The 19,248-nt window shown below is 35.4% G+C and overlaps 1 protein-coding gene across 6 annotated transcripts in view; it reads right to left on the bottom strand.

Annotated features, from left to right (window-relative positions):
• The window catches only part of NRIP1 (nuclear receptor interacting protein 1), a 104,888-nt gene that overhangs the window by 51,377 nt on the left and 34,263 nt on the right, over positions 1–19,248 (bottom strand). For 3 of the 6 annotated variants that reach the window (XM_023227489.1, XM_023227488.2, XM_031934607.1), the window contains one exon: positions 2,716–2,838. The exons of the other annotated variants lie outside the window; for them this stretch is intronic. The gene's annotated coding sequence lies outside the window, so the exon portion shown is untranslated. The remainder of the gene's footprint in view (positions 1–2,715; positions 2,839–19,248) is intronic. 6 annotated transcript variants of the gene reach the window in all.

The following is a 19,248-nucleotide window of genomic DNA, read 5'->3' as shown; positions in this document are numbered from 1 at the left end:
TCCTAGTGGAAAATCGTGACATATAACAATAAAAATTCCGTTAGAGAAAATAGTATATTCAAGTGTTTAAGCTAAATTGATTTACGGTCATTCAGTTAACACTACCCAAGATATTTCCTGTTTTGGTATTAGCAATTTCTATCAAAATTAGCTAATAAATACTAGACACTGAGATAAACAGCACAGAAAGTATTTAAAGTCCTATAAAATATAATAAAGGGTGAATTAATTTTGTTAGTTACTCCATATGATGTTGTATCTCTTTCAAAAGAAGGAGCTAACAAAAGGGCAAGAGAAACATGGCCTAAGACACTAAAAGGTTTTTTAAACACTTCATTCTTTATTTAGTTTGCAATATTCAATTAGTTACATCCCTTTTCCTCCCAACCATTATCTTTGAGCTTTCAGTAAAAAAAAAAAAAAATTACTATACTTAAAAATATAACATGAGTGTTTTGCAGGGTATGACAAACTATAGTAAAAACCTCATAAAACATTAGTTTAGAATCCTCAACTTGTCAAATACTCATCTCCTGAGATATACCAGATCCTCCTTTTGGAGACACAGTCCACTGGGTTAATGAAAGGCTTATTGAAAAGACATTCTATACTTTGACCCAACATCTCCCAAGCTTATTTGACCATGGTCTGTTTGTTCAAAAGGAAAACCTATTTAAAATAACACATTTTAGAAAAAACACATTTGACATAATCATCTTTAAAATCTAAAAACATTTAAAAATATGTGAAAGGAATATAGAAAATCACTACTAGTAACTTGTTTTTATAAACTTTTAGTTTTCAAAGTTGTTCACCATACATTATAACGTCTTTTATTTTGAGATGGAGTCTTTCTCTGTCTCCCAGACTGGAGTACAGTGGCACAATCTTGGCTCACTGAAACCCCAACTGCTGAGTTAAGCGATTATCCTGCCTCAGCCTCCTGAGTAACTGGGACTACAGGTGCGCGCCACCATGCCCGGCTAATATTTGTATTTTTAGTAGAGACAGGGTTTCACCATATTGGTCAGGCTGGTCTTGAACTCCTGACCTCATGATCTGCCCACCTCAGCCTCCCAAAGTGCGGGGATTACAGGCATGAGTCACCATGCCTGGCCGTCTTTATTTTTTAATCTGAAAGAAAAATCTAAATTTGACAATTTTCTAAGAACTCATTGGCTGTGTATATTTACCAGACGGCTACCTATAATTTACTCATCCAACTCTTAGTTGGATCCAGTGAGCTTTGCTTATCCTTCCGGTTATGTGGTAAAACAAAGGTGTTGAAAATTAAGAACAACAACAAACCAATTATATCTTGGGGTGGGGGGGTGGTCACAGGAATATGCATGATTATAATGTTAATTTTAACAAAATTAGAAGTTCAGAAGTGGGGTTCAATATCAACTGTTTCATCAAATGTAAAAGCAGATTTCAGACTACCAACCAGTGATTAACACCTAATTATATCTGAATAACAATTTTAGTATTTACAAATAATTGCCCCGTTGATTTCAAATTCCAATTTAGAGGTGAAACAATATATGAATATATGAAAAGTGACTTGCAACCAAATAATTATTAGTAATTTTATGCAGTCTTTTAAAAAATAATGTTTTAAAGATTTTCTTGATGAAATTACAAGAAAAGCTAAGCATTTGAGTGGGTGATTAAAATAACTTCATTACTAGGTTTTCTGAACATTATCAGAATAGTGAAGAAAAAGCAGTTAGGATTATCCTTGTGACAACCATATGAGGCCTACAGGTAAAGAGCAAATTTGGCTCAAAGTTGCCATTCCACTTTGGAAACACTGTGGTCAGCTAAACATGGTGAATTTCAGCACATTGTATCTGCTCTCTCTCTCTGACCAGTTTTTCTGTTAGCTAGATGAAACTGAACTATTCACAACTGATTATGAGCACAATAATCAATCATTATGCCTTCATCTAGTTCACCTGGATTTCTCCTTCCCAGAAATAAGCAGCATAAGGTCCACGAGCTTAAGACATGACAAATTCATTTAGGTTGTAGCTATACTAGAAAACAGGAATGTTAATCCAAGTAGAATTAACCACCCACTCATCGTCTTTTTTGTTGCTCTGCTCACCTACTTGTGTTAATTTAATCCAATTACTTTATCATTTCTCAGAAATGCTAATAATGCTCTTTCTTTTGTAAGAGGAATTTTACGTAATTCCAAAAGTAATCACTGGCCTCTACTATAATAAACACACAATAATCAAACATGCTTTCTATCTTTCCTCAAAATGGTAATTAACTTTTTATCTGAAATCTGGGATTGCTATTTTAGGATTTGTATTAACTGTCCATTTTCTCTGGTTTTTGATCAATCAGATTATCAACAAAAATACTATTTCTTCTTTCAAGCTTCCCAGTTCCTCTCTCTAGAAGTAATCTACATACTGAATTCTCAAGAATATTTTTCTCCATTTCTCTTATGGCATTTAACCTCTTTTACTGTTTGATTACATTATTTATCTACATTTATTCTTTCCATATAAGTTCCTTAAAGGAAGGACTGTATCTCATTCATTTTTTAAACCACATTGCCTGATGAAATAACTTGCACAGATGAAGCACATAATACACATTTTGAATTATAAGCTAATTTATAACTGAGAAAGAACTGTCTGAAATATATTAAAGTCATAATGATTAAGCCTTAAGAACTCAGGAAAAAAATATTCTCACCGTCTGTCTCCAAGCTCTGAGCCTCTGCTTTCTGAGAAAGAAAACTGAGAAGGTTGTTGAAAAGTAGCTCTGATGTCATCCAGAGTCTTCGGATTCCCCGTCCTCCTTCAGTCAAGTATGCATCTTAACAAGAGGGAAAAGATAGTTTGGCATCTATTCCAAACCAGATTCTGGAACACCTTTTGATGAAGTTCAACTTAGTCCATTACCTTTTCTTGTTCAAGTTCGATGCAAAAGTAGTCATTTGACAGAAAATATCAATTGTTTATGAATGCTGGTTCATTAACAGAAAGCAATAGATCTTTGCTTTCCAGATAATAATCGATAAAAGTAGCTGCTTCAACAAAATAAGCTGTGAAAAAGGTTTATAGTTGCTAGGATGTGTTTATTACCCTTGGTTAATTTTGAATTTCTTAGTGTGCTGTGCTAAATTAATTTACGTACAAAAAATTATAAATCCTCCTAAAGGTGCATTTCTTAAAAAAAAAAGAAAGAAAGAAAAGAGTAGCTATAATTTTTCTTATATGGAACTTTTCCAGTTTCAAAATACCAAGTATGTAATCTTTGCAGCAAAAAAAAATTGGTAATAAATATCAAATGCCCTATATCCATAAAAAGATTTACACAACATGTCCACAGCAGATTGATTTTTAATAGTCAAAAACTGGAAACAACTGGAATGCCCATCATCAACAGGTGAATGATCATATGGTATATCCATACAATATAATTTTATTGCTCAGTATCAAAACAGAATACACACACACATATGGAAAATAAACATGGATGAATCTCAAAATAATTACCCTGAGTGCAAGAAGCCAGACAAAAAGAAACATATTTTGTGTGATTCCATTTGGTGAAATTCCAGAAAATGCAAATTCATCTATTGTGAAAGAAAATAGATCAGTGGGGTTGCCTGGGGATGAAGGATGCCAAAGGGAGGGATTACAACGAAATGTTATCTTAATTGTGATGATGGTTTCACAGGTGTACACATATGTCAAAACTTGTCAAATTGTATCTTAAATATGTGCAGTTTATTATTCATCAACTATACCTTCATAAAACTGTAACAAAAATTAAATGCCTTAACATGTTACATGTCCCTCGATGCAGCAATCCCATGTCTAAGATTTATCCTAAATTTAAAAAATCATGGAGGATAGGTGTAAATATTTAGCCGTAAGGATGTTCAAAATACATACTATTATATTTGTGCAGTGCATTGTATACAGCCATAAAATGTCAAAATGAAAAAATTAGAAATAGTTAAATAAACTACAGTGTATTACATCATGGAATATTATGTAGTCATTAAATATTATACAAGAAAATTAAATTATATGAAATTATATACTATATTAAGAGATAAAAACAGGAAACATTATTTCAGCATAACTGAATTTTTGTTTTAAACAAAAGTAAATGCAGTAATTATTTCTGCATTTAGAGGTAATTATTATTTTTTCTTTTTGATTTTCTAATTTCTCTACAGTAAATATGTACATATTACTTTTCTAACAAACAATACAAATAAAATGAGCAAATAGGAAAAAACTAAAATTGTCCACTCCCTAATACAAGTACAAAACTCCTAAGAGGCAGTACACATTACAGATGTCGTTCTGAGCTATCACACAGCCACCAGCGGCACCCTACCAAATAGCTGTGGGAAAGAGACAGGTCTGACACATAAAAGGGAGCATCACTAAGTGAGCAATGCTTTATCAGTTACAAAATGCTATCATGGACATGACTGTATTTGATTGTCACAACTCAGTGAAATCAGCAGAGATTTTATTTTACAGAGGAGCAACACATAGTGAGCAGGGCTGTCTAAGTCATATGCCCCAAATTATAAACCTTGGACTCAATCAAACTTTGACTATAAATTCAGATAGGAATTGTACCAAGAGTCAGAAACAATCACTTGCCCTGATTATATATACCTAGAAGGATGTGATCACACATCAACTTAACAATAGCCATATTTGCAATTACATGAGTACTCCTATTAGAACGTGGTAGGGACCTTGGGAATTTCTTAAGTCTCCAATCCCCAATCTCTGAAGCAATACTCAAGGCACACCCATCTTCCCGTTATCAACATTATCTACCAATTCACTGAAATTCCAGTAGAATTTAATTGTTCAGTTTTCAATTACCTTTTTTCCTTCTTGACAAAAAGATTATAATCTTTTATTTTAAAGTTGGAACAATAAAGTAACCATAACTATATTTAAGAAAGCTGGCCGGGCATGGTGGCTCACACCTGTAATCCCAGCACTTTGGGAGGCTGAGGCGGGCAGATCACGAGGTCAGGAGATCAAGACCATTCTGGCTAACACGATGAAACCCCATCTCTACTAAAAATACAAAAAAATTAGCTGGGCAAGGTGGCAGACACCTGTAGTACCAGCTACTCGGGAGGCTGAGGCAGAAGTATGGCATGAACCCGGGAAGCAGAGCTTGCAGTGAGGGGAGATCGCACCACCGCACTCCAGCCTGGGTGACAGAGTGAGACTCTGACTTGGGGGGGGGGGGGGGGGGATAAAGAAAGAAAGGAAAGGAGAGAAAGAAAGAAAGGAAAGGAGAGAAAGAAAGAAGAAAGAAAGAAAAAGAAAAAAGAAAGAAAGAAAGAAAGAAAGAAAAAAAGAAAGAAAGAAAGAAAGAAAGAAAGAAAGAAAGAAAGAAAGAAAGAAAGAAAGAAAGGGAAAGAAAGAAAATAAAAAGGAATGCTGCAAATAGTAATCTCCAAATTGATTACTGGAACTTCATTAAAATATGAACTTGTGGGCTAAATCTTTTTTTGGTCTAGGTTCATAGATATGAAACCCTACAAACTGGCATATTCTATAAAGAAAACTATCAACTCCTGAGAAGAGTAAAATAAAATACCTTTAGAGGAACATTATTATTATCATTATTATTTTTATTTTTAGAGATGAAGATCTTGCTACGTTGCCCAGGCTAGTCTCAAACTCCTGGGTTCAAATGATCCTCCCAACTGAGCCTCCCAAGTAGCTAAGTGCACCACAGTGCCCACTTAGAGGAACATTATTAATGAACTGGTCATTATCTGTTGATGACACCATAAGGCATCCTTACAGCTCCTACTCTTACCAACACTCCCAGAACTAAGAGACTTAACAGGTAATGATAACTATAGTTTACTGAGCAATTACTATGTCTCAAACATAACAGTAAGCCTTTTACAGACATAATCTTTAAAAAACACTATAAGGTGATTATTATTATCCCCAGTTTGTAGATGAGGAAGCTGGGTTTAAGTTACCCCAAGTCACAGAGCCAATAAGGGGCTGAGGTGGAATGCAAATCCTAGTATTTTGGAAAAAGACGGGGCCTTGGCAGTTCTCTGGAACATAAATTTTGATTTTTCTCTACTACCGTTCATCTACAATGGTCTCAATTCAGGTAATACAAAACACTTGGTACTAGCATATCAACTTAATGAGCCTACATTTTCCATGTAAAAAGTTAAAAGTATTCCAAGCCCACAATTTGTATTTGATATTTTGTCACATTCTAGAATTGTTTATGTTAATGGTTGGTCTCTATTAAAACATTATTATACTCCTCCTTTTGAAACAAATATATGACCACACAAAAGATAAATTAAAAGAATATTTAAATAAAACCAACAAAAGTTAACACAAAATAAACTAACATCAATACTTAAAGTTTTCCTATATTAGTAAGTAGGTAAATTAGCCTTCAGTTCAAGTCAGTGAAACTGAATATGCCAGATGTGTTTTGAATCATAACAGAAGCAGCATGTCTAATGAATAAGAAAATTTTAAATAATTTCATCATATTATGAAATATTATACAATCTTTAAAATGCATGTTTTCAAACACATCTATTTTTTTAAATAATGTGGTAAAATTATCAGAATACAATGCTAAGAAAGCAAGATACTATTCATCTGAGTTGAACAAATTGCCAAACAAATGAGAAAGCTAGACTCTATGCTAGGTGCTGGAATTACAACATGAATAAGACAAACACAGTTCCCATGGGAAAGAGACAAGAAGGAAACAGAAAATAAAATAATCGAAGATTTCAAACAAAGCAAGAGGTAGAGAGGAAGCTACTTTACATAAAGTGATAAGGAAAAGCAAAAGCTTCTCTGAGAAAATGACATTTAAGCTGAGAAGGTCCTAGTCATACAAAGAATAAAGTGAAGAGAATTTCCAATAAAAGCAATAGTGTATGCAAAGGACGTGCCTGCTCAAGGAACTGAGAGATGACCAAAGTAGGTAGTAATGAGCAAGGAGAAAAATGGTAACAAATTAGGTCAGAGATACGAGCATAAAGTACGATCTCAAATTTGTTTTTTAATGTGTTACCCCACACACATATACACACACCATACTGAAGGGACAGAGAACACAATGTTAACAGTGATAATTCTAGATGGTAGGAAAAGGAGTTGGGGTTATTTTCCCTTAATATTTCCACATGTTCCAAAATAGGCTGCGAAAACATTACAATGAGAATAAATATGGCTAGAACTTCCAGTCCAGTGTTGAATAGAAGCGATGATGGCAAACATTCATGCTTTGTCCCCATTTTATGGAGGAAAAAAATCCATCTTCCACTATTAATTATTATGCCGCTATAGTATAATACAGCGGTTATTCCCTCCTCCATATGTGTAGTTTTTGAGTTTTGTTTGTTTGCTTTTATCACTGATGTGTTGGATCCTGTCAAATGATTTTTCTGTATCTATCGAGATAATCATGTGAGTTTTTACTCTTTTATGTGGGTTTTTGGTCCTTTATTCTATTAATAATATACATTTTATTAATTGTTTCAGTGTTAAAACAATCTTTCCTTTCTAAGATAATTGCCTACAACTAATCTGTCATACTAATGGTGAAAGACTGAATGCTTTCCCCACCTAAGATCTGAAGAAGACAAGGATATCTGATGTCTACTCAGTGCAACAAATATAAAGACAGATGGATTGAAAAAGAAGTTAAAATTATCCTTATATGCAGGTAACATGATCTTGCTTGTCAAAATTCTAAGGACTCTACAAGAAACCCAAATAATTAATAAAAAAAGGTTTAGAAAGGTTTATGATAAGATCCACAATCAACTGCATTTCTTTCTTTTTTTTTTTTTTTTTTGAGACAGAATCTTGCTCTGTCGCCCTGCCTCAGCCTCCCAAGTAGCTGGGATTACAGGCATGCACCACCATGCCTGGCTAATTTTGTATTTTTAGTAGAGATGGGATTGCACTATGTTGGTCAGGCTGGTCTCGAACTCCTGACCTCAGGTGACCCACCCACGTCGACCTCCCAAAGTGCTGGGATGACAGGCATAAGCCACCACACCTGGCCATTAAATTTATTCTTAAGCTTTATTCTTTTTGTTACTCTTTTGACTGAATGGAATTTATTTTGGGACAGTTTGTTGCCAGTATATAAGAAATGCAGCCAGGCGCGGGGGCTCACGCCTGTAATCCCAGCACTTTGGGAAGCAGAGGCAGGAATAAAACATGTGCACTCAAAACTACAAAACACTGTTGAGGGAAATTAAAGAAGACTTGTTTATTGGAACGAAGATTCAGTTGATTGAAAGATTCAATATTACTAAGACGTCAATTTTCCCTACATTGATCTACCTAAATGCCATCGTAATCTTTTTCTAGAAATTGGTCCTAAAATATATATGAAAGTATAAAATACCAATACAACTGAAACAACTATGAAAAAGTATGAAGCTGCAGGACTTAAACTTATCTAATCTCAAAGCATGCTATAAAGCTATATGGTAGCCAACAGTGGCATAAAGACACACATATAGGTAATGGAACAGAATAGAATCCAGAATAAACTCCCATTCATAGTAATTTAATTTTCGACAAATATGCCACTGCAATTAAAATAATAGTCTTTTTAATACATGGTGCTGGTACAGCTAGATGTCCATATGTGAAAACAAATAAATAAGGGTAAACCTGTATCTCTCAACATACAAAAATAATAACTCAAAATGGATTATAGCCTGAATTGTAAAAATTAAAACAGAACTTCTAGAAGAAGGAATAGGATAAATTCTTATGAACTTAAGTTACAGAAAGATGCCTTAAATAGGACAACAAAAGCACAACCCATTTCAAACAATGAAAAACGGAATGTCATCAAATTGAAAGACCATCCACAGAATGGAAGAAAATATTTGCAAATCATATAATTGATGAAGATACAGTATACAACATATACTAAAATCCTTTGAAGTCACAATAAGATAAACTGACCAATTTTTTTTTAATGAACTAAAGATTTAAAGGTACTTCACCAAAGAAGACATGAATGTTTAGTAAACACATAAAAAGATGCTCTTTTTTTATCCATTAAAGACATGAAATATTAGTAAAATCACAATGAGATCACATGTCACACTCACTAGAATAGTTACATTAAAAAAAAAAAGACTGAAAAAACTCGAAGGTTGCGGAGGACAGGAAGAAACTGAGACCCTCCTCCATTGCTGGTGAGAATGTAAAAACGGCATAACCACTTGAAAAACAGTTTGGTGGTTTTTCACAAGTTAAACATACATGAATGTATATACCCTTGCAATGACCGACTAATTTTACACTGGAGTACCTAACCAAGAGAAATGAAAATATATGTACACAAAAAATCTGTCTACAAATGGCGGTATCAGCATCAATCATAACAGCCAAAAACTGTAAACAAACCAAATACCCACCCACTGGTAAAGGCAAAGCGTAAAACGGGAACCAACAAAAAAGGGAATGAACTAATGATTCATGGAACCAAGGATGAACCTCAGAAACTTAATAGTGAAAGAAGCTAAACACAAAAGATATCTATATTGTATGATTCCAAAAAGATATCTATATTGTATGATTCCGTTTATATATGAAATGTTTTAAAAACCTGAATTGTATGTAGAGAAAGCAGATCACCTCCTGGGGCAGGAGAAGACAGCAGAGATTGGAAATGGGAGTGAAGGACTTTGTGGACACATGAAAATGTCCTAGCGCCGGACTGTGGTGATGGCTGCAACATCTGAGTGTATTGACTCAAAACCTTCAAACTGAACACTTACAGTGGATGAATTGCTTGATACATGCAAATTATACCGAAATAAAGTCATGAAAAATAAAAACATATTATATACAAAATCATAAATTGATTTAAAATGAGTCTAATGTACTGACAAAGGCCTAATATCCAGAGTTTACAAAGAGTTTAAACAAATTTACAAGAAAATAAAAAAATTAAAAGATGGGCAAAGATACGGACAGACAGTTCTAAAAAGAAGACATTCATGCAGCCAGCAAATATATATATATATTTATATAAAATTTTATATATATTTATATACATATATATATAAAAGCTCAACATCACTGATCATTAGAGAAATGCAAATCAAAACCATAATGAGATACCATCTCATGCCTGTCAGAATGGTGATTATTGAAGAGTCAGAAAACAACAGATGATGACACGGCTGTGGAGAAAAAAGAATACTTTACATTGCCGGTTGAGGGTGAATTAGTTTAACCACTGTGGAAGACAGTGCGGCAACTCCTCAAAGACCTAGAGGCAGAAATACCATTTGACCCAGCAATCCCATTACTGGGTATACACCCAAAGGATTACACATCATTCTATTATAAAGACACATGCACATGTATGTCCACTGCAGCACTATTCACGACAGGCACGACATGGAAGCAACCCAAATGTCCATCAGTGAGAGACTGGATAAAGAAAATGAGGTACATACATACCATGGAATACTATGCAGCCATAAAAAGGAATGAGATCATGTCCTTTGCAGGGACATGGATAGAAGCCATTGTCCTCAGCAAACTAATGCAGGAACAGAAAACCAAGCACTGCATGTTGTCACTTAAAAGTGGGAGCTGAATGATGAGAATACAGGGATACACTTCTGGGGAACAATACACACTGGGCCTGTTGGGTGGGAGCTGCGAGGGGAAGGAGAACATCAGGAAGAATAGCTAATGGATGCTGGGCTTAACATCTAAGTGACGGGTTGATCTGTGCAGCAAACCACAAGGCACACGTTTACCTATGTAAAAGACTAGCGCATCCTGCACATGTGTCCCAGAACTCACAAGTTGAAGAAAAAAATGAGTCTGATGTAAAATATGTTGCCACTTCTCTCATTAAATAACAATCATATTTTAAGATAAACCTAAGGTATTACAATTACTCTTTGGAGAAAACAAAAGTAGAATTAAGATGACTATTCACCTTCTTCATACACTTCTGGTGGGAATGTAAAATGCAGTGTAGCCATTCGGGGAAACAGATAGTTCCTTAAAAAGCAACATCAAGTTACTACTTGGCCCAGGAATTCCACTCCTATGTATATATAGAAAGGAAATAACCTAATGTCCATCAACCGATAAGCAGATAAAATGTGATAAATCCATACTATGAAGTATTATTTAGTCACAAAAAGGAAGGAAGTGCTGACACATGCTAAAACATAGACAAACTTTATTATGCTGAGTGAAAGAAGCCAATCACTAAAAATCACATGTGATCCCATTTCTGTGGAATGTACAGAAGAGGCAAATTAATCTAGACAGAAAGATCAGCGGTTGTCCAGGGCTGGGGTGGGAAAGGATGGAAATGGAGAGTGATTGCTAACAGGAGCGGGGCTCCTTTTAAGATCACGAAACTGTGAAAAAAGACTGTGGTGTTGGTTACACACCTATATGAACATAAAAACTGCGGAACTGAACACTTTAAACAGGTAAACTTATGGTATGTAAATTATATCTCAATAAAGCTGTAAAAATGACTGTTCACCTGATATTTATTACAACATCAAAAGTAATTTCAGGGTAAAAACCTAGATCTCTAATCTTGTTTGCTTTTGAAGTTATGTCACATTTATCAGAAGTTTGTTAATATTCAATTAATTCTGGCTAAATATAAGAATACTTTTTTAAAAAAACTGTATTTTTATACACCAGCCACAAACAGAAAACAACATTTAAAAAATATCCAGCAGCAAAGCATACCTAAGAATAAAAGTAACTTGTAAATACTGCATGTTCAATATAAATACAATATATTGGAAGGCATTAACAACGAAACCTGAATAATCCAAATAAATGGAATGACATACCATGTTCATTATATCAATACTCAGTATCATAACATGACAATTCTTCCCAAATTAAACATATGCTTTTAATGCAATGCCTATCGAAATGTAAACGGTTTAATAAGTTGATTCTAAAATTTGCATGGAGCAGCAAAAGCCCATGAAAGAGAAAAAAATCCTACCACCAAAAGAAAATAGTAGGAAATCTGCCTTGCCAGATACCAAAACGTATCATAAAGTTCTAACAATTAAGCTAGTGCACGCCTGGAAAAGAGACAAATAAATTGATTGCTGGAAAACAAGAACATCACATGGAGAAAATATTTGACAAAAGTTACACTTTAGATGCCCAGTGAAGGGAGACATCACTCAGTAGTGCTGAAACAACGGGTTATCCACTGTGTTATCCACTGAGGCAAAAGTGGACTCCTGCGGTCTAACATATAAACAATCAATTCCAGAGGGATTAACGTTTTAAATAGAGAACGCACGTCTTCAGTATTGTTAGTACAAAATATAAGAGGATATCTTTATGATCTCCTAGCAGGAAACGTTTCCCTAAGACACAGAAAGGGTTAACTATACATAAAGTATTAAGAGTAATAAATTCAAATGCATTCAAATTGAAAACTTCATTCATCAAATATACAACAGCAGAAGATCTGCCGGAAAAATTGGGGGTTGGCGTGATGGCTCACGCCTATAATCCCAGCACTTTGGGAGGCCAAGGTGGGTGGATCATTTGAGGTCAGGAGTTCAAGACCAGCCTGGCCAACATGGTGAAACCCTGTCTCTACTAAAATACAAAAATTAGCTGGGCGTGGAGGCAGGCACCTGTAATCCCAGCTACTAGCAAGGCTGAAGCAGGTGAATTGCTTGAACCTAGGATGCAGAGATTGCAGTGAGCTGAGATCGCATCACCGCACTCCAGCCTGGGCGACAGATAGAGACTGTCTCTCTCTCACACACACACACACACACAAAACTTTGGTATCCAGAATATGTGTGTGTGTGTGTGTGTGTGTGTGTGTGTCCTATAATATTTTAATTAGAAACAGGCAAAACAGAGAGGAGGGAGCCCTAATAAGAGGTGTCAGAGAGCTCAAGCAGGAGGAGGTGAGTGTCACTGTGGAGTGGGAGAAATGATGTGGTACAGGGAATTCAAGCCTAAGCTCCACATCTGTATTGCACTTGTTATTTGATGTGTTATTTTAAAATTTTTAAAAATTTACGACATAAAAGTATTTAAAGTTTTAAGTATACAGTGGACAAAAGGTATGAACTTGCATTTCACGAAAGAATACACTAATGGTGAATAATCACATGAAAAGATGTCTAACCTCATTAGTAATCACAGAAAAGCAAATCAAAACCAATAAGATGCCATTTTGCATTCAATAAATTAAGAAAAGGGTGGTTTGCGGTGAGCAGGATGACAGAGAAGTCCTTGCACAGGAATGGTCCAGCACTGGGTATCAATGCCCAAGCTGGAGCAGAAGGGTGCCCACAAAAAGATGCACTGTGGTATACAATGTAGAAATCAATGTGGGCTGAGAAGGGCTTCCACAGGAAGGGGCTTTGAGGCTCAAGTAAAACTAGGGGGCAGGGTGAGGGACAAGAGAATGGCAGATTGACTACCTACAAGGAGAATGATCAAATAAAGTAACACTAAGGATCACGGCAGTCAGGTTTCTCACTCTAAGAGGAGGTACAAAAAGGGAAGGAAATATAATTGAAGCCTATAGGATTGGAATGAAATTAGAGACATCAGTATGATCAAGCGATGAAATGTCAAAAAGACACTGAAGGGGGTTCCACTGGCAAAATCAGGGACAAGATTAGCACCAAAATAAGTAACTATAATAATGGATTACAGCTCACTGAATAAAATACAGGCTCATGAGCGCATACTGATACAAATAAATTCACTAAAACTGTGATCAGGAAAGGGATTTTACATAGTTTCAAAGAACCTGCATGCAAAATAATTATCAATTACAGAGGGAAAATGAGTAATTTCACAGTAAACTTAGCAGACACCATCTTAATCAAGTAATCCCAGTAAAAATCAACAGTAATGGGTCAAAATGAAACCGTATGCCACTGCATAGGATGCAAACAGAAGACACAGTATCACTTCTGTGATATTCCTGCTCAATATTCATAATAGGGATCTAATCATGAGAAAACAGAAGACAACCCTAAAGGAAAAGATATTCTACAAAATTACGGGCCGATATGGTCTTCTAAAATGCCAGCGTCTTTAAAGTCAAAGACTGAAGAACTGTTCCAGATTGAGGGAGACTAAAGAGATGAGACTAGTAAAAAGCAAAGTGTGATCCTAAACTGAATCCTTTGCTAAAAAGGACATTATTGGGACAACTTGGAAACTGGAATGAGCTCTGAGGATTAGATAGTAGTGATGATCAATGACTTTGACGGTTTTGTTGTGGTTTCCAGGACAAGGTCTTGTTTCTTCCTGGGAAACACATACTTGTTTATTCATGGGTAATATGTCAATAGAGGAAAAAAGTTCCACTGTATTGTACGTGTAACTTTTCTGTATGTGTTACTTTAAAACTAAAAATACGTAAAACACAAATGTATAAAATAACAGTTTTGAGTACATAATGGGCATAGGACATAAGAATTTCATAAAATAATACGTCAATGATGAGAAAAACACATGAAAAGATGTTCAGCCTCATTCGCTATCACAGAAAAGTAAATCAAGATCATAACATGATGCCACTTTGTATCTACTAATTTGGAAAAAGTTAAAAAGTCTGACTTTTCTTAGACCTGGCAATGATGTAGAGCTCAACAGAAGCTTCTGACATATTACTAATGAAATGTAAGCTGGTCTGATAACATTGGAAACAATTCCATATTCTTTCATATAACTGAGCATTCTCTGCATATCTAATCTTGGGTATATACCCCAGAGTCTTACACATCTTCTTCAGAACACACATAAAAGAACGCTGATATCAGCAATGCTTATAACAGTTATACATGTGTGTGAATATAAGTACATCAATACATATGTATGTAAGTATATCAACAGGTATATCAAAAACAAAACAAAACAAAACAAAACAGAAACAAGCAAACAAAAGGACCAGCAGCCATCCAAATGTCCACACACAGGAGAAGAAATAAACACACACAGTGGAATATTGGCCAGGAGTGGAAATAAATTAACTATACCTACATACAGCAGTATACATACATTTCAAAAAATTATGAGGAGTCGAAAAAGCAAGTCTCAAAACTGTACATATTAAATAACTTAAAGAGTGTAAGTGGATCGTTTGCAACTCAATGGATAAATGCTTGAGGGGATGGACACCTCATTCTTCAGGATGTGCTTACTTCACATTGCATGCCTGTATCAAATCATCCCTGTATCCCATGAATATATACACCTGTGTACCCACAAAAACCAAATTTAAAAAAATTTGAAACAGCAAGTATCCGAAAACTTCACATAAAATGCTACCATTTTCACAAAACAAAAACATAAAGTAACATATTATTTAAAGATTAATGCAAAAACCAGTATTATTTAAAAGACAATAAATGATTAACACAAAATGGAAGAAAGTAGTTGCAAGGCACCAGGGGCAAGGAGAGCAACATACCGATAGATGCAGCTGTGGTAGTTAAGTCTGATTTGAGGCTGGATGGTAGGTTCTTGGGAGATCACTTTCATATTGTGCCTCATAATTCAAATACATTCCTGTTTACACCAAGTGTTACTTACATAATAGAAAATAAGTGGCTATATTGTGGTAAATCAGAGCTCTGACAAATATTTTGTTTAGGTAAGCATCTTAATAATTTTCACACATGAACAAATGTTAACTGTTAGGCAACAGATTTTCTTTCTTCTCCTTGTTAGAAACAAAACCAAAGGAGTATATAGAGAGATACACTCAAAAGAATTGAAAAACTCACTGGCAGATAAAAACTTAGAGCTTGGTCAATCAAAGAATGAGGCTAATTCATATCTCCCACCACTTTGGTCTCCAATAAAGCTAACATAAATGCTCGCTTACTTAATTACTGCAAACTTCACAACTGTCTGATGAAAGAGGGTCATTTTGCAAAAATTACTTAACATGAGAAATAGGTAAACTGGAGTAATTCAATACACTTTAGGTTCTTAACAAAATGCATTTTCTGTTTAAATCTAAACAGGCCTTTTTCTCTCTAGCTGGTCACATAGGCCGGCAATCACATATTCACCATGACAGCCAAAACTGTGATGAGAAAGACTTAATCCATCTTAAAGAGCAAAGTTTATTTGCACAATAAATAACTCTTTATATTTAGTATATGGTACTTCCATCTCAAAAAAAACTTACAATTCAATTTTCTCAACAACCTTGCATTACAGATAGAGCACACGTTATTAAACAATAACCACTGAATGCAGCATAATATTTAAAAATCTTTTAAATAAGTTAGAAATGTGAAGGATATTCTAAATCAAATTTGCTACCCAAATACTTCTTGAGTATCTAGCATGTGAAAGGTACTTTATAAGGTGCTTTTTGGCATTCTACGTAATGCACATGGATTGAAAATCTTAGCTACATGCTGCATTCTTGTTAAATGCAAATGAGTGCAATAATCTGATTAAAAGACATCTTACACTAATTCCTCTTCAAAAGAAAGGGAGCAAGAAGCCATTCATCCTGATAAACTCACATAAGATATACTGTACTGATTCTTTCTCTGGTCTTGGATTTCTTTTTAATGATGTGCTTGCCCATTAACTACAGGCTACACAATACTGAGGAAGTTGGAGTGGGGTAAGATCACCTATTTAATAACACATTTCCTTTAGAAGGATCATTGCTTCATGTTACAGAGGAAACAGACATAAAACTAAATCCACACCATTAGTCCTTGTGGTGTATTTCTTTTTGTATGTATATTTTTACAAGGTTTGGGGCTGAAAAATGAGGCACTGATTCAAAGAATAAATGTATTTAATATGCAATTTTTAATACTAAAGTAGGCACTAAATAAAAGTACAGTGTACAAATGTTTCTTTGAATACTCTATTTTAAAATTGCTTCCAGTGTTTCCCTGTGTTGTTCAATGGAAACAAAATATCCATTCCATATAATACTTAATTTTTCTATTTCCTATTCTTTATTGTTACTATTGAAATTATATTCTTTTAAAAGTCATTTCCCATTATTAATGGTCAACATCATTCTTTTAAAAAATATACATTGGTCCAAAAATATTTATATAAACAAGTGTTTATCTGACATCCCCATTTGGAGGTCTCCAAGCATTTCAAGTTTAATATGTCAATGACTGAGTCCCTGTTACTCCTAATCTCAGATCAGCTCCATTCTTCCAGTTGTTCAGGCAGCCATCCGAGATGCCTGTCTTCCTCTCACACCCACATACAATCTTTTAGCAAATTCTGAGGGCTTTACCTTGGAATCCAGAATCCAGAATTCAGTTACTTCTTACTGTCCCCATTCAAGTCATCTCCTTCTCTCCTGAATTATAATAATGGCCTCCTCACTGGTTTCCTTATTTCTGTTTTTGATACCTCTTTGGTATACATAACACAACTGCTGAAGTGATTCTGCTAAAACATGATATTGGGCCACTCTTCTGCTCAAAATTTTCTAGGGGCTTCCCCCTCTGACCTCATATCAGGTGACCCTCCCTCACTCACCCCACTCCAGCCACAGAACTTTGACTGGAACACTCTCCTCCCTAGAGGGCTGCATCACTAGCTCCCATGCTGACTCAGCCCTTATTCAAGTCATCCTCTGGGTAAGGCCTTTCCTGGTGTCATCTAAAACTTCATGGACATCTCCCCTGCCCCTGCCCTCAAGACCCTCCATTCTCCTCTCTTCGCTTCAATTTTTATTTAGCACTTAATAAGATACTATAAATTGAATTGCTTTATCTTATTTGTCTATCTCACCAATAAAATGTAAGCTCCAGGAGGGTAGCAATTTATTTTCCTCTTTTGTTCACTGTTCTATCCCCAGGACTTAGAAGAATAACCAAAATACAGCAAGCACTCAATAAGTATGACTGGGTGGGGTGCACAGTTCACACCCATAATCCCAGTGCTTTGAGAGGCTGAGGCAGGAGATCGCTTGAGGCCAGGAGTTAGAGGCTGTGGTGAGCTACGACAACCCCACTGCACTCCAGCCCGGGCAACAGAGTGAGTCCCTGTCTCCAATAAAGTAAAACAAATAAATAAATAGTACACATGTCTGTATTTTGTGATCTCACAAGAGAATCTGCAGAGAGGAACAAAACTCCTATCCTCACCAGCTGTGATAAACACTGCAGTGACCTCCTCAAACACACAGTGTCCTCTTCCTTATTTACCTGTAGAAACTCACTCTCTGCCCCTCAGGAGGTCAATCCCAATTAGGTAAAGCCACTTGTAGCAAATCATGTCTATTCTGATAATACGAGGCAGGGCCTAGGCATGGGTATATGATGTAATTCTGACCAGTGAAGGTGACAAGGAAATGTGGGAAAATGGCCATCTTTCAACTGTGAAGAGTGACATCACCAAGTCACTCAAGACGGCAGAGGAGAAAACAGAAAATACCATGTGGGACGCTGATAAGATCATTATGACAATTCATTAACTGTCAAGACTCCAAACTTTCTGTTGGGTGAGAAGATATACCCTTACTGTTTAAGTTACTTCTAGTAGCCTTCTATTACTTATATTTTTATTAACACAGAAAAATTTTTCAAATATTCACACAGTTTCGCACAATGGGTTAAGTCAAACTAACACTAAGTTGGATTCATTCACCTGGTGGAAGTCAGGTGGTTTCCCTTTCATCATGCTGCATGCCTAGAGAACAGGTTACATGATAATGAAACAAGATATTTCAACGGAAATCATATTTTCTCATAGGAATAATATGTTATAAACAAGATTTTCTCTTAATTAAGAATTGAAAATAAACATATTACCAAAACAAAGGCAGTCCAAATATAGAGCTTTAATAAGTTAAATGGTAAAACTGTGCTCCCAATGACTACATATATAACAACGTTCTGCAGAATGGTAAGTGCTCATTCAGAGGGAGGAAAATACAGAAGGAGGGAGAGAGAAGGTTGGGTGGTAAGGAGGGAGGAGGGGAGGTCCCAAGTCCAAATAAATTTAGGAGATGATGATTTAAGTTAAAATAGATCACTACATTCCCTTTCTATGTGTATACATTCTGGAAGGCGCTTGGAGGACGCCACATTTCCTTTCTATGTGTATACACTCTGGAAGGTGGATGGAAGATCACCACATTCCCTTTCTACGTGTATACACTCTGGAAGGCGGATGGAGGATCACCACCTTCCCTTTC

Source organism: Piliocolobus tephrosceles, chromosome 19 (genome assembly GCF_002776525.5).
Source record: "Piliocolobus tephrosceles isolate RC106 chromosome 19, ASM277652v3, whole genome shotgun sequence".
NCBI classification, from domain to species: Eukaryota; Metazoa; Chordata; class Mammalia; order Primates; family Cercopithecidae; genus Piliocolobus; species Piliocolobus tephrosceles.
This window is presented reverse-complemented; position numbering and strand designations above follow the sequence as displayed.